The sequence below is a fragment of the Passer domesticus genome, chromosome W (genome assembly GCF_036417665.1).
Source record: "Passer domesticus isolate bPasDom1 chromosome W, bPasDom1.hap1, whole genome shotgun sequence".
Classification (NCBI taxonomy): domain Eukaryota; kingdom Metazoa; phylum Chordata; class Aves; order Passeriformes; family Passeridae; genus Passer; species Passer domesticus.
In genome coordinates this window covers 22,937,560-22,953,975 of record NC_087511.1, presented here as the reverse complement: position 1 = coordinate 22,953,975, position 16,416 = coordinate 22,937,560, and positions in this window count along the sequence as shown.

Sequence of the window (16,416 nt, the reverse complement as noted above, 5' to 3'; positions counted from 1 at the left end):
TGCCGCTGCCAGGCGTCTTTCGGCAGAAAGAGAGCTCCGGAGCGCAGTGTCCGGCACAGTGCTCTCTGCGCGAATAGGCGCCTGATCGCATCCGAGAGACGGAGAGCGCGGTACCTTCTAGGATGCGAAGAGTGAAGCCGCACAACACCCGGACTGTGTCCGCAGCTTTCTAACTGATAGAAGTTCATGGCTTACCACTCGCCTGCCCCTTCAATTCGCATTAGCATTCAAATGCAAGGTATTCTTGGACAACTTTGCTGTGCTTGCTTCTAGTTCTGCCCCAGCGCACCATAGATATGCTTTCTCTTCCCTTTAGTTTTTGAGATGCCGAGAACTCCGGAATTTAGAACACAAGTCCGGGGACGTATACTGTGCTGGCACAGTTTCTCCTTTCTAGAGAGAGTGGAAAAGCATTTTGCTGAGATGCAGAAGACAAGAAATGCAGAATACGGAGATACAGAGCTGTCCGAAATTAAGTGCCGCTGCCAGGCGTCTTTCGGCAGAAAGAGAGCTCCGGAGCGCACAGTGACCTGCACAGTGCTCTCTGCGCGAATAGGCGCTTGATCGCATCCGAGAGACGGAGAGCGCGGTACCTTCTAGGATGCGAAGAGTGAAGCCGCACGACACCCGGACTGTGTCCGCAGCTTTCTAACTGCTAGAAGTTCATGGCTTACCACTCGCCTGCCCCTTAAATTCGCATTAGCATTCGAATGCAAGGTATTCTTGGACAACTTTGCTGTGCTTGCTTCTAGTTCTGCCCCAGCGCACCATAGATATGCTTTCTCTTCCCTTTAGTTTTTGAGATGCCGAGAACTCCGGAATTTAGAACACAAGTCCGGGGACGTATACTGTGCTGGCACAGTTTCTCCTTTCTAGAGAGAGTGGAAAAACATTTTGCTGAGATGCAGAAGACAAGAAATGCAGAATACGGAGATACAGAGCTGTCCGAAATTAAGTGCCTCTGCCAGGCGTCTTTCGTCAGAAATAGAGCTCCGGAGCGCAGTGTCCGGCACAGTGCTCTCTGCGCGAATAGCCGCTTGATCGCATCCGAGAGACGGAGAGCGCGGTACCTTCTAGGATGCGAAGAGTGAAGCCGCACAACACCCGGACTGTGTCCGCAGCTTTCTAACTGATAGAAGTTCATGGCTTACCACTCGCCTGCCCCTTAAATTCGCATTAGCATTCAAATGCAAGGTATTCTTGGACAACTTTGCTGTGCTTGCTTCTAGTTCTGCCCCAGCGCACCATAGATATGCTTTCTCTTCCCTTTAGTTTTTGAGATGCCGAGAACTCCGGAATTTAGAACACAAGTCCGGGGACGTATACTGTGCTGGCACAGTTTCTCCTTGCTAGAGAGAGTGGAAAAGCATTTTGCTGAGATGCAGAATACAAGAAATGCAGAATACGGAGATACGGAGCTGTCCGAAATTAAGTGCCGCTGCCAGGCGTCTTTCGGCAGAAAGAGAGCTCCGGAGCGCACAGTGACCGGCACAGTGCTCTCTGCGCGAATAGGCGCTTGATCGCATCCGAGAGACGGAGAGCGCGGTACCTTCTAGGATGCGAAGAGTGAAGCCGCACAACTCCCGGACTGTGTGCGCAGCTTTCTAACTGCTAGAAGTTCATGGCTTACCACTCGCCTGCCCCTTAAATTCGCATTAGCATTCGAATGCAAGGTATTCTTGGACAACTTTGCTGTGCTTGCTTCTAGTTCTGCCCCAGCGCACCATAGATATGCTTTCTCTTCCCTTTACTTTCTGAGATGCCGAGAACTTGGGAATTTAGAACACAAGTCCAGGGACGTATACTATGCTGGCACAGTTTCCCCTTGCTAGACAGAGTGGAAAAACATTTTGCTGAGATGCAGAAGACAAGAAATGCGGAATACGGAGATACGGAGCTGTCCGAAATTAAGTGCCACTGCCAGGCGTCTTTCGTCAGAAATAGAGCTCCGGAGCGCAAAGTGACCGGCACAGTGCTCTCTGCGCGAATAGGCACTTGATCGCATCCGAGAGACGGAGAGCGCGGTACCTTCCAAGATGCGAAGAGTGAAGCCGCACAACACCCGGACTGTGTCCGGAGCTTTCAAACTGCTGGAAGTTCATGGCTTACCACACGCATGCCCCTTAAATTCGCATTAGCATTCGAATGCAGGGTATTCTTAGACAATTTTGCTGTGCTTGCTGCTAGTTCTGCCCCAGCCCACCATAGATAACCTTTCTCTTATCTTTAGTTTTTGAGATGCCGAGAACTGGGGAATTTAGAACACAAGTCCAGGGACGTATACTGTGCTGGCACAGTTTCTCCTTGCTAGACAGAGTGGAAAAGCATTTTGCTGAGATGCAGAAGACAAGAAATGCAGAATACGGAGATACGGAGCTGTCCGAAATTAAGTGCCGCTGCCAGGCGTCTTTCGTCAGAAAGAGAGCTCCAGAGCGCACAGTGACCGGCACAGTGCTCTCTGCGTGAATAGGCGCTTGATCGCTTCCGAGAGACGGAGAGCGCGGTACCTTCTAGGATGTGAAGAGTGAAGCCGCACAACACCCGGACTGTGTCCGCAGCTTTCTAACTGCTAGAAGTTCATGGCTTACCACTCGCGTGCCCCTTAAATTCGCATTAGCATTCGAATGGAAGGTATTCTTGGACAACTTTGCTGTGCTTGCTGCTAGTTCTGCCCCAGCCCACCATAGATAACCTTGCTCTTCCCTTTAGTTTTTGAGATGCCGAGAACTCGGGAATTTAGAACGCAAGTCCGGGGACATATACTGTGCTGGCACAGTTTCCCCTTGCTAGACAGAGTGGAAAAACATTTTGCTGAGATGCAGAAGACAAGAAATGCAGAATATGGAGATACGGAGCTGTCCGAAATTAAGTGCCGCTGCCAGGCGTCTTTCGGCAGAAAGGGAGCTCCGGAGCGCACAGTGACCGGCACAGTGCTCTCTGCGCGAATAGCCGCTTGATCGCATCCGAGAGACGGAGAGCGCGGTACCTTCCAAGATGCGAAGAGTGAAGCCGCACAACACCCGGACTGTGTCCGCAGCTTTCTAACTGCTAGAAGTTCATGGCTTACCACTCGCGTGCCCCTTAAATTCGCAGTAGCATTCGAATGGAAGGTATTCTTGGACAACTTTGCTGTGCTTGCTGCTAGTTCTGCCCCAGCCCACCATCGATAACCTTTCTCTTCCCTTTAGTTTTTGAGATGCCGAGAACTCGGGAATTTAGAACACAAGTCCGGGGACGTATACTGTGCTAGCACAGTTTCTCCTTGCTAGACAGAGTGGAAAAACATTTTGCTGAGATGCAGAAGACAAGAAATGCAGAATACGGAGATACGGAGCTGTCGGAAATTAAGTGCCGCTGCCAGGCGTATTTCGTCAGAAATAGAGCTCCGGAGCACACAGTGTCCGGCACAGTGGTCTCTGCGCGAATAGGCGCTTGATCGCATCCGAGAGACGGAGAGCGCGGTACCTTCTAGGATGCGAAGAGTGAAGCCGCACAACACCCGGACTGTGTCCGCAGCTTTCTAACTGCTAGAAGTTCATGGCTTACCACTCGCCTGCCCCTTAAATTCACATTAGCATTCGAATGCAAGGTATTCTTGGACAACTTTGCTGTGCTTGCTTCTAGTTCTGCCCCAGCGCATCATAGATATGCTTTCTCTTCCCTTTAATGTTTGAGAGGCCGAGAACTCAGGAATTTAGAACACAAGTCCGGGGACGTATACTGTGCTGGCACAGTTTCTCCTTGCTAGACAGAGTGGAAAAACATTTTGCTGAGATGCAGAGGACAAGAAATGAAGAATACGGAGATACGGAGCTGTCCGAAATTAAGTGCCGCTGCCAGGCGTCTTTCGGCAGAAAGAGAGCTCCGGAGCGCACAGTGACCGGCACAGTGCTCTCTGCGCGAATAGCCGCTTGATCGCATCCGAGAGACGGAGGGCGCGGTACCTTCTAGGATGCGAAGAGTGAAGCCGCACAACACCCGGACTGTGTCCACAGCTTTCTAACTGCTAGAAGTTCATGGCTTACCAATCGCGTTCCCCTTAAATTCGCATTAGCATTCGAATGGAAGGTATTCTTGGACAACTGTGCTGTGCTTGCTGCTAGTTCTGCCCCAGCCCACCATAGATAACCTTTCTCTTCCCTTTAGTTTTTGAGATGCCGAGAACTCGGGAATTTAGAACACAAGTCCGGGGACGTATACTGTGCTGGCACAGTTTCTCCTTGCTAGACAGAGTGGAAAAACATTTTGCTGAGATGCAGAAGACAAGAAATGCAGAATACGGAGATACGGAGCTGTCCGAAATTAAGTGCCGCTGCCAGGCGTCTTTCGTCAGAAATAGAGCTCCGGAGCGCAGTGTCCGGCACAGTGCTCTCTGCGCGAATAGGCGCCTGATCGCATCCGAGAGACGGAGAGCGCGGTACCTTCTAGGATGCGAAGAGTGAAGCCGCACAACACCCGGACTGTGTCCGCAGCTTTCTAACTGATAGAAGTTCATGGCTTACCACTCGCCTGCCCCTTCAATTCGCATTAGCATTCAAATGCAAGGTATTCTTGGACAACTTTGCTGTGCTTGCTTCTAGTTCTGCCCCAGCGCACCATAGATATGCTTTCTCTTCCCTTTAGTTTTTGAGATGCCGAGAACTCCGGAATTTAGAACACAAGTCCGGGGACGTATACTGTGCTGGCACAGTTTCTCCTTTCTAGAGAGAGTGGAAAAGCATTTTGCTGAGATGCAGAAGACAAGAAATGCAGAATACGGAGATACAGAGCTGTCCGAAATTAAGTGCCGCTGCCAGGCGTCTTTCGGCAGAAAGAGAGCTCCGGAGCGCACAGTGACCTGCACAGTGCTCTCTGCGCGAATAGGCGCTTGATCGCATCCGAGAGACGGAGAGCGCGGTACCTTCTAGGATGCGAAGAGTGAAGCCGCACGACACCCGGACTGTGTCCGCAGCTTTCTAACTGCTAGAAGTTCATGGCTTACCACTCGCCTGCCCCTTAAATTCGCATTAGCATTCGAATGCAAGGTATTCTTGGACAACTTTGCTGTGCTTGCTTCTAGTTCTGCCCCAGCGCACCATAGATATGCTTTCTCTTCCCTTTAGTTTTTGAGATGCCGAGAACTCCGGAATTTAGAACACAAGTCCGGGGACGTATACTGTGCTGGCACAGTTTCTCCTTTCTAGAGAGAGTGGAAAAACATTTTGCTGAGATGCAGAAGACAAGAAATGCAGAATACGGAGATACAGAGCTGTCCGAAATTAAGTGCCTCTGCCAGGCGTCTTTCGTCAGAAATAGAGCTCCGGAGCGCAGTGTCCGGCACAGTGCTCTCTGCGCGAATAGCCGCTTGATCGCATCCGAGAGACGGAGAGCGCGGTACCTTCTAGGATGCGAAGAGTGAAGCCGCACAACACCCGGACTGTGTCCGCAGCTTTCTAACTGATAGAAGTTCATGGCTTACCACTCGCCTGCCCCTTAAATTCGCATTAGCATTCAAATGCAAGGTATTCTTGGACAACTTTGCTGTGCTTGCTTCTAGTTCTGCCCCAGCGCACCATAGATATGCTTTCTCTTCCCTTTAGTTTTTGAGATGCCGAGAACTCCGGAATTTAGAACACAAGTCCGGGGACGTATACTGTGCTGGCACAGTTTCTCCTTGCTAGAGAGAGTGGAAAAGCATTTTGCTGAGATGCAGAATACAAGAAATGCAGAATACGGAGATACGGAGCTGTCCGAAATTAAGTGCCGCTGCCAGGCGTCTTTCGGCAGAAAGAGAGCTCCGGAGCGCACAGTGACCGGCACAGTGCTCTCTGCGCGAATAGGCGCTTGATCGCATCCGAGAGACGGAGAGCGCGGTACCTTCTAGGATGCGAAGAGTGAAGCCGCACAACTCCCGGACTGTGTGCGCAGCTTTCTAACTGCTAGAAGTTCATGGCTTACCACTCGCCTGCCCCTTAAATTCGCATTAGCATTCGAATGCAAGGTATTCTTGGACAATTTTGCTGTGCTTGCTTCTAGTTCTGCCCCAGCGCACCATAGATATGCTTTCTCTTCCCTTTACTTTCTGAGATGCCGAGAACTTGGGAATTTAGAACACAAGTCCAGGGACGTATACTATGCTGGCACAGTTTCCCCTTGCTAGACAGAGTGGAAAAACATTTTGCTGAGATGCAGAAGACAAGAAATGCGGAATACGGAGATACGGAGCTGTCCGAAATTAAGTGCCACTGCCAGGCGTCTTTCGTCAGAAATAGAGCTCCGGAGCGCAAAGTGACCGGCACAGTGCTCTCTGCGCGAATAGGCACTTGATCGCATCCGAGAGACGGTGAGCGCGGTACCTTCCAAGATGCGAAGAGTGAAGCCGCACAACACCCGGACTGTGTCCGGAGCTTTCAAACTGCTGGAAGTTCATGGCTTACCACACGCATGCCCCTTAAATTCGCATTAGCATTCGAATGCAGGGTATTCTTAGACAATTTTGCTGTGCTTGCTTCTAGTTCTGCCCCAGCGCACCATAGATAACCTTTCTCTTATCTTTAGTTTTTGAGATGCCGAGAACTGGGGAATTTAGAACACAAGTCCAGGGACGTATACTGTGCTGGCACAGTTTCTCCTTGCTAGACAGAGTGGAAAAGCATTTTGCTGAGATGCAGAAGACAAGAAATGCAGAATACGGAGATACGGAGCTGTCCGAAATTAAGTGCCGCTGCCAGGCGTCTTTCGTCAGAAAGAGAGCTCCAGAGCGCACAGTGACCGGCACAGTGCTCTCTGCGCGAATAGGCGCCTGATCGCATCCGAGAGACGGAGAGCGCGGTACCTTCTAGGATGCGAAGAGTGAAGCCGCACAACACCCGGACTGTGTCCGCAGCTTTCTAACTGATAGAAGTTCATGGCTTACCACTCGCCTGCCCCTTAAATTCGCATTAGCATTCGAATGCAAGGTATTCTTGGACAACTTTGCTGTGCTTGCTTCTAGTTCTGCCCCAGCGCACCATAGATATGCTTTCTCTTCCCTTTAGTTTTTGAGATGCCGAGAACTCCGGAATTTAGAACACAAGTCCGGGGATGTATACGGTGCTGGCACAGTTTCTCCTTGCTAGACAGAGTGGAAAAACATTTTGCTGAGATGCAGAAGACAAGAAATGCAGAATACGGAGATACGGAGCTGTCCAAAATTAAGTGCCGCTGCCAGGCGTCTTTCGTCAGAAATAGAGCTCCGGAGCGCAGTGTCCGGCACAGTTCTCTCTGCGCAAATAGCCGCTTGATCGCATCCGAGAGACGGAGAGCGCGGTACCTTCTAGGATGCGAAGAGTGAAGCCGCACAACACCCGGACTGTGTCCGCAGCTTTCTAACTGCTAGAAGTTCATGGCTTACCACTCGCCTGCCCCTTAAATTCGCATTAGCATTCGAATGGAAGGTATTCTTGGACAACTTTGCTGTGCTTGCTTCTAGTTCTGCCCCAGCGCACCATAGATAACCTTTCTCTTCCCTTTAGTTTCTGAGATGCCGAGAACTTGGGAATTTAGAACACAAGTCCAGGGACGTATACTATGCTGGCACATTTTCCCCTTGCTAGACAGAGTGGAAAAACATTTTGCTGAGATGCAGAAGACAAGAAATGCAGAATATGGAGATACGGAGCTGTCCGAAATTAAGTGCCGCTGCCAGGCGTCTTTCGGCAGAAAGAGAGCTCCGGAGCGCACAGTGACCGGCACAGTGCTCTCTGCGCGAATAGCCGCTTGATCGCATCCGAGAGACGGAGGCCTCGGTACCTTCTAGGATGCGAAGAGTGAAGCCGCACAACACCCGGACTGTGTCCGCAGCTTTCTAACTGCTAGAAGTTCATGGCTTACCACTCGCGTGCCCCTTAAATTCGCATTAGCATTCGAATGGAAGGTATTCTTGGACAACTTTGCTGTGCTTGCTGCTAGTTCTGCCCCAGCCCACCATAGATAACCTTGCTCTTCCCTTTAGTTTTTGAGATGCCGAGAACTCGGGAATTTAGAACACAAGTCCGGGGACGTATACTGTGCTGGCACAGTTTCTCCTTGCTAGACAGAGTGGAAAAACATTTTGCTGAGATGCAGAAGAAAAGAAATGCAGAATACGGAGATACGGAGCTGTCCGAAATTAAGTGCCGCTGCCAGGCGTCTTTCGTCAGAAATAGAGCTCCGGAGCGCAGTGTCCGGCACAGTGCTCTCTGCGCGAATAGGCGCCTGATCTCATCCGAGAGACGGAGAGCGCGGTACCTTCTAGGATGCGAAGAGTGAAGCCGCACAACACCCGGACTGTGTCCGCAGCTTTCTAACTGCTAGAAGTTCATGGCTTACCACTCGCCTGCCCCTTAAATTCGCATTAGCATTCGAATGCAAGGTATTCTTGGACAACTTTGCTGTGCTTGCTTCTAGTTCTGCCCCAGCGCACCATAGATATGCTTTCTCTTCCCTTTAGTTTTTGAGATGCCGAGAACTCCGGAATTTAGAACACAAGTCCGGGGACGTATACTGTGCTGGCACAGTTTCTCCTTTCTAGAGAGAGTGGAAAAACATTTTGCTGAGATGCAGAAGACAAGAAATGCAGAATACGGAGATACAGAGCTGTCCGAAATTAAGTGCCTCTGCCAGGCGTCTTTCGTCAGAAATAGAGCTCCGGAGCGCAGTGTCCGGCACAGTGCTCTCTGCGCGAATAGCCGCTTGATCGCATCCGAGAGACGGAGAGCGCGGTACCTTCTAGGATGCGAAGAGTGAAGCCGCACAACACCCGGACTGTGTCCGCAGCTTTCTAACTGCTAGAAGTTCATGGCTTACCACTCGCCTGCCCCTTAAATTCGCATTAGCATTCAAATGCAAGGTATTCTTGGACAACTTTGCTGTGCTTGCTTCTAGTTCTGCCCCAGCGCACCATAGATAACCTTTCTCTTCCCTTTAGTTTCTGAGATGCCGAGAACTCGGGAATTTAGAACACAAGTCCAGGGACGTATACGGCGCTGGCACAGTTTCTCCTTGCTAGACAGAGTGGAAAAGCATTTTGCTGAGATGCAGAAGACAAGAAATGCAGAATACGGAGATACGGAGCTGTCTGAAATTAAGTGCCGCTGCCAGGCGTCTTTCGGCAGAAAGAGAGCTCCAGAGCGCACAGTGACCGGCACAGTGCTCTCTGCGTGAATAGGCGCTTGATCGCTTCCGAGAGACGGAGAGCGCGGTACCTTCTAGGATGTGAAGAGTGAAGCCGCACAACACCCGGACTGTGTCCGCAGCTTTCTAACTGCTAGAAGTTCATGGCTTACCTCTCGCCTGCCCCTTCAATTCGCATTAGCATTCAAATGCAAGGTATTCTTGGACAACTTTGCTGTGCTTGCTTCTAGTTCTGCCCCAGCGCACCATAGATAACCTTTCTCTTATCTTTAGTTTTTGAGATGCCGAGAACTGGGGAATTTAGAACACAAGTCCAGGGACGTATACTGTGCTGGCACAGTTTCTCCTTGCTAGACAGAGTGGAAAAGCATTTTGCTGAGATGCAGAAGACAAGAAATGCAGAATACGGAGATACGGAGCTGTCCGAAATTAAGTGCCGCTGCCAGGCCTCTTTCGGCAGAAAGAGAGCTCCAGAGCGCACAGTGACCGGCACAGTGCTCTCTGCGTGAATAGGCGCTTGATCGCTTCCGAGAGACGGAGAGCGCGGTACCTTCTAGGATGTGAAGAGTGAAGCCGCACAACACCCGGACTGTGTCCGCAGCTTTCTAACTGCTAGAAGTTCATGGCTTACCACTCGCGTGCCCCTTAAATTCGCATTAGCATTCGAATGGAAGGTATTCTTGGACAACTTTGCTGTGCTTGCTGCTAGTTCTGCCCCAGCCCACCATAGATAACCTTGCTCTTCCCTTTAGTTTTTGAGATGCCGAGAACTCGGGAATTTAAAACACATGTCCGGGGACGTATACTGTGCTGGCACAGTTTCTCCTTGCTAGACAGAGTGGAAAAACATTTTGCTGAGATGCAGAAGACAAGAAATGCAGAATACGGAGATACGGAGCTGTCGGAAATAAAGTGCCGCTGCCAGGCGTATTTCGTCAGAAATAGAGCTCCGGAGCGCACAGTGTCCGGCACAGTGCTCTCTGCGCGAATAGCCGCTCGATCGCATCCGAGAGACGGAGAGCGCGGTACATTCTAGGATGCGAAGAGTGAAGCCGCACAACACCCGGACTGTGTCCGCAGCTTTCTAACTGCTAGAAGATCATGGCTTACCACTCGCCTGCCCCTTAAATTCGCATTAGCATTCGAATGGAAGGTATTCTTGGACAACTTTGCTGTGCTTGCTTCTAGTTCTGCCCCAGCGCACCATAGATAACCTTTCTCTTCACTTTAGTTTTTGAGATGCCGAGAAATCAGGAATTTAGAACACAAGTCCGGGGATGTATACGGTGCTGGCACAGTTTCTCCTTGCTAGACAGAGTGGAAAAACATTTTGCTGAGATGCAGAAGACAAGAAATGCAGAATACGGAGATACGGAGCTGTCCAAAATTAAGTGCCGCTGCCAGGCGTCTTTCGTCAGAAATAGAGCTCCGGAGCGCAGTGTCCGGCACAGTTCTCTCTGCGCAAATAGCCGCTTGATCGCATCCGAGAGACGGAGAGCGCGGTACCTTCTAGGATGCGAAGAGTGAAGCCGCACAACACCCGGACTGTGTCCGCAGCTTTCTAACTGCTAGAAGTTCATGGCTTACCACTCGCCTGCCCCTTCAATTCGCATTAGCATTCAAATGCAAGGTATTCTTGGACAACTTTGCTGTGCTTGCTTCTAGTTCTGCCCCAGCGCACCATAGATAACCTTTCTCTTCCCTTTAGTTTTTGAGATGCCGAGAACTCCGGAATTTAGAACACAAGTCCAGGGACGTATACTATGCTGGCACATTTTTCCCCTTGCTAGACAGAGTGGAAAAACATTTTGCTGAGATGCAGAAGACAAGAAATGCAGAATATGGAGATACGGAGCTGTCCGAAATTAAGTGCCGCTGCCAGGCGTCTTTCGGCAGAAAGAGAGCTCCGGAGCGCACAGTGACCGGCACAGTGCTCTCTGCGCGAATAGGCGCTTGATCGCATCCGAGAGACGGAGGGCTCGGTACCTTCTAGGATGCGAAGAGTGAAGCCGCACAACACCCGGACTGTGTCCGCAGCTTTCTAACTGCTAGAAGTTCATGGCTTACCACTCGCGTGCCCCTTAAATTCGCATTAGCATTCGAATGGAAGGTATTCTTGGACAACTTTGCTGTGCTTGCTGCTAGTTCTGCCCCAGCCCACCATAGATAACCTTTCTCTTCCCTTTAGTTTTTGAGATGCCGAGAACTCGGGAATTTAGAACACAAGTCCGGGGACGTATACTGTGCTGGCACAGTTTCTCCTTGCTAGACAGAGTGGAAAAGCATTTTGCTGAGATGCAGAAGAAAAGAAATGCAGAATACGGAGATACGGAGCTGTCCGAAATTAAGTGCCGCTGCCAGGCGTCTTTCGCCAGAAATAGAGCTCCGGAGCGCAGTGTCCGGCACAGTGCTCTCTGCGCGAATAGGCGCCTGATCTCATCCGAGAGACGGAGAGCGCGGTACCTTCTAGGATGCGAAGAGTGAAGCCGCACAACACCCGGACTGTGTCCGCAGCTTTCTAACTGCTAGAAGTTCATGGCTTACCACTCGCCTGCCCCTTAAATTCGCATTAGCATTCGAATGCAAGGTATTCTTGGACAACTTTGCTGTGCTTGCTTCTAGTTCTGCCCCAGCGCACCATAGATATGCTTTCTCTTCCCTTTAGTTTTTGAGATGCCGAGAACTCCGGAATTTAGAACACAAGTCCGGGGACGTATACTGTGCTGGCACAGTTTCTCCTTTCTAGAGAGAGTGGAAAAACATTTTGCTGAGATGCAGAAGACAAGAAATGCAGAATACGGAGATACAGAGCTGTCCGAAATTAAGTGCCTCTGCCAGGCGTCTTTCGTCAGAAATAGAGCTCCGGAGCGCAGTGTCCGGCACAGTGCTCTCTGCGCGAATAGCCGCTTGATCGCATCCGAGAGACGGAGAGCGCGGTACCTTCTAGGATGCGAAGAGTGAAGCCGCACAACACCCGGACTGTGTCCGCAGCTTTCTAACTGCTAGAAGTTCATGGCTTACCACTCGCCTGCCCCTTAAATTCGCATTAGCATTCAAATGCAAGGTATTCTTGGACAACTTTGCTGTGCTTGCTTCTAGTTCTGCCCCAGCGCACCATAGATAACCTTTCTCTTCCCTTTAGTTTCTGAGATGCCGAGAACTCGGGAATTTAGAACACAAGTCCAGGGACGTATACTGTGCTGGCACAGTTTCTCCTTGCTAGACAGAGTGGAAAAACATTTTGCTGAGATGCAGAAGACAAGAAATGCAGAATACGGAGATACGGAGCTGTCCGAAATTAAGTGCCGCTGCCAGGCGTCTTTCGTCAGAAATAGAGCTCCGGAGCGCAGTGTCCGGCACAGTGCTCTCTGCGCGAATAGGCGCCTGATCGCATCCGAGAGACGGAGAGCGCGGTACCTTCTAGGATGCGAAGAGTGAAGCCGCACAACACCCGGACTGTGTCCGCAGCTTTCTAACTGATAGAAGTTCATGGCTTACCACTCGCCTGCCCCTTAAATTCGCATTAGCATTCAAATGCAAGGTATTCTTGGACAACTTTGCTGTGCTTGCTTCTAGTTCTGCCCCAGCCCACCATAGATAACCTTTCTCTTATCTTTAGTTTTTGAGATGCCGAGAACTGGGGAATTTAGAACACAAGTCCAGGGACGTATACTGTGCTGGCACAGTTTCTCCTTGCTAGACAGAGTGGAAAAGCATTTTGCTGAGATGCAGAAGACAAGAAATGCAGAATATGGAGATACGGAGCTGTCCGAAATTAAGTGCCGCTGCCAGGCGTCTTTCGGCAGAAAGAGAGCTCCGGAGCGCACAGTGACCGGCACAGTGCTCTCTGCGCGAATAGGCGCTTGATCGCATCCGAGAGACGGAGGGCTCGGTACCTTCTAGGATGCGAAGAGTGAAGCCGCACAACACCCGGACTGTGTCCGCAGCTTTCTAACTGCTAGAAGTTCATGGCTTACCACTCGCGTGCCCCTTAAATTCGCATTAGCATTCGAATGGAAGGTATTCTTGGACAACTTTGCTGTGCTTGCTGCTAGTTCTGCCCCAGCCCACCATAGATAACCTTTCTCTTCCCTTTAGTTTTTGAGATGCCGAGAACTCGGGAATTTAGAACACAAGTCCGGGGACGTATACTGTGCTGGCACAGTTTCTCCTTGCTAGACAGAGTGGAAAAACATTTTGCTGAGATGCAGAAGAAAAGAAATGCAGAATACGGAGATACAGAGCTGTCCGAAATTAAGTGCCGCTGCCAGGCGTCTTTCGTCAGAAATAGAGCTCCGGAGCGCAGTGTCCGGCACAGTGCTCTCTGCGCGAATAGGCGCCTGATCGCATCCGAGAGACGGAGAGCGCGGTACCTTCTAGGATGCGAAGAGTGAAGCCGCACAACACCCGGACTGTGTCCGCAGCTTTCTAACTGCTAGAAGTTCATGGCTTACCACTCGCGTGCCCCTTAAATTCGCATTAGCATTCGAATGCAAGGTATTCTTGGACAACTTTGCTGTGCTTGCTGCTAGTTCTGCCCCAGCCCACCATAGATAACCTTTCTCTTCCCTTTAGTTTTTGAGATGCCGAGAACTCGGGAATTTAGAACACAAGTCCGGGGACGTATACTGTGCTGGCACAGTTTCTCCTTGCAAGACAGAGTGGAAAAACATTTTGCTGAGATGCAGAAGAAAAGAAATGCAGAATACGGAGATACGGAGCTGTCCGAAATTAAGTGCCGCTGCCAGGCGTCTTTCGTCAGAAATAGAGCTCCGGAGCGCAGTGTCCGGCACAGTGCTCTCTGCGCGAATAGGCGCCTGATCTCATCCGAGAGACGGAGAGCGCGGTACCTTCTAGGATGCGAAGAGTGAAGCCGCACAACACCCGGACTGTGTCCGCAGCTTTCTAACTGCTAGAAGTTCATGGCTTACCACTCGCCTGCCCCTTAAATTCGCATTAGCATTCGAATGCAAGGTATTCTTGGACAACTTTGCTGTGCTTGCTTCTAGTTCTGCCCCAGCGCACCATAGATAACCTTTCTCTTCACTTTAGTTTTTGAGATGCCGAGAACTCGGGAATTTAGAACACAAGTCCGGGGACGTATACGGTGCTGGCACAGTTTCTCCTTGCTAGACAGAGTGGAAAAACATTTTGCTGAGATGCAGAAGACAAGAAATGCAGAATACGGAGATACGGAGCTGTCCAAAATTAAGTGCCGCTGCCAGGCGTCTTTCGGCAGAAAGAGAGCTCCAGAGCGCACAGTGAGCGGCACAGTGCTCTCTGCGTGAATAGGCGCTTGATCGCTTCCGAGAGACGGAGAGCGCGGTACCTTCTAGGATGTGAAGAGTGAAGCCGCACAACACCCGGACTGTGTCCGCAGCTTTCTAACTGCTAGAAGTTCATGGCTTACCACTCGCGTGCCCCTTAAATTCGCATTAGCATTCGAATGCAAGGTATTCTTGGACAACTTTGCTGTGCTTGCTTCTAGTTCTGCCCCAGCGCACCATAGATAACCTTTCTCTTCACTTTAGTTTTTGAGATGCCGAGAACTCGGGAATTTAGAACACAAGTCCGGGGATGTATACGGTGCTGGCACAGTTTCTCCTTGCTAGACAGAGTGGAAAAACATTTTGCTGAGATGCAGAAGACAAGAAATGCAGAATACGGAGATACGGAGCTGTCCAAAATTAAGTGCCGCTGCCAGGCGTCTTTCGTCAGAAATAGAGCTCCGGAGCGCAGTGTCCGGCACAGTTCTCTCTGCGCAAATAGCCGCTTGATCGCATCCGAGAGACGGAGAGCGCGGTACCTTCTAGGATGCGAAGAGTGAAGCCGCACAACACCCGGACTGTGTCCGCAGCTTTCTAACTGCTAGAAGTTCATGGCTTACCACTCGCCTGCCCCTTCAATTCGCATTAGCATTCAAATGCAAGGTATTCTTGGACAACTTTGCTGTGCTTGCTTCTAGTTCTGCCCCAGCGCACCATAGATAACCTTTCTCTTCCCTTTAGTTTCTGAGATGCCGAGAACTTGGGAATTTAGAACACAAGTCCAGGGACGTATACTATGCTGGCACATTTTCCCCTTGCTAGACAGAGTGGAAAAACATTTTGCTGAGATGCAGAAGACAAGAAATGCAGAATATGGAGATACGGAGCTGTCCGAAATTAAGTGCCGCTGCCAGGCGTCTTTCGGCAGAAAGAGAGCTCCGGAGCGCACAGTGACCGGCACAGTGCTCTCTGCGCGAATAGGCGCTTGATCGCATCCGAGAGACGGAGGGCTCGGTACCTTCTAGGATGCGAAGAGTGAAGCCACACAACACCCGGACTGTGTCCGCAGCTTTCTAACTGCTAGAAGTTCATGGCTTACCACTCGCCTGCCCCTTAAATTCGCATTAGCATTCGAATGGAAGGTATTCTTGGACAACTTTGCTGTGCTTGCTGCTAGTTCTGCCCCAGCCCACCATAGATAACCTTTCTCTTCCCTTTAGTTTTTGAGATGCCGAGAACTCGGGAATTTAGAACACAAGTCCGGGGACGTATACTGTGCTGGCACAGTTTCTCCTTGCTAGACAGAGTGGAAAAACATTTTGCTGAGATGCAGAAGACAAGAAATGCAGAATACGGAGATACGGAGCTGTCCGAAATTAAGTGCCGCTGCCAGGCGTCTTTCGTCAGAAATAGAGCTCCGGAGCGCAGTGTCCGGCACAGTGCTCTCTGCGCGAATAGGCGCCTGATCGCATCCGAGAGACGGAGAGCGCGGTACCTTCTAGGATGCGAAGAGTGAAGCCGCACAACACCCGGACTGTGTCCGCAGCTTTCTAACTGATAGAAGTTCATGGCTTACCACTCGCCTGCCCCTTAAATTCGCATTAGCATTCAAATGCAAGGTATTCTTGGACAACTTTGCTGTGCTTGCTTCTAGTTCTGCCCCAGCCCACCATCGATAACCTTTCTCTTCCCTTTAGTTTTTGAGATGCCGAGAACTCGGGAATTTAGAACACAAGTCCGGGGACGTATACTGTGCTGGCACAGTTTCTCCTTTCTAGAGAGAGTGGAAAAGCATTTTGCTGAGATGCAGAAGACAAGAAATGCAGAATACGGAGATACGGAGCTGTCCGAAATTAAGTGCCGCTGGCAGGCGTCTTTCGGCAGAAAGAGAGCTCCGGAGCGCACAGTGACCGGCACAGTGCTCTCTGCGCGAATAGGCGCTTGATCGCATCCGAGAGACGGAGAGCGCGGTACCTTCTAGGATGCGAAGAGTGAAGCCGCACGACACCCGGACTGT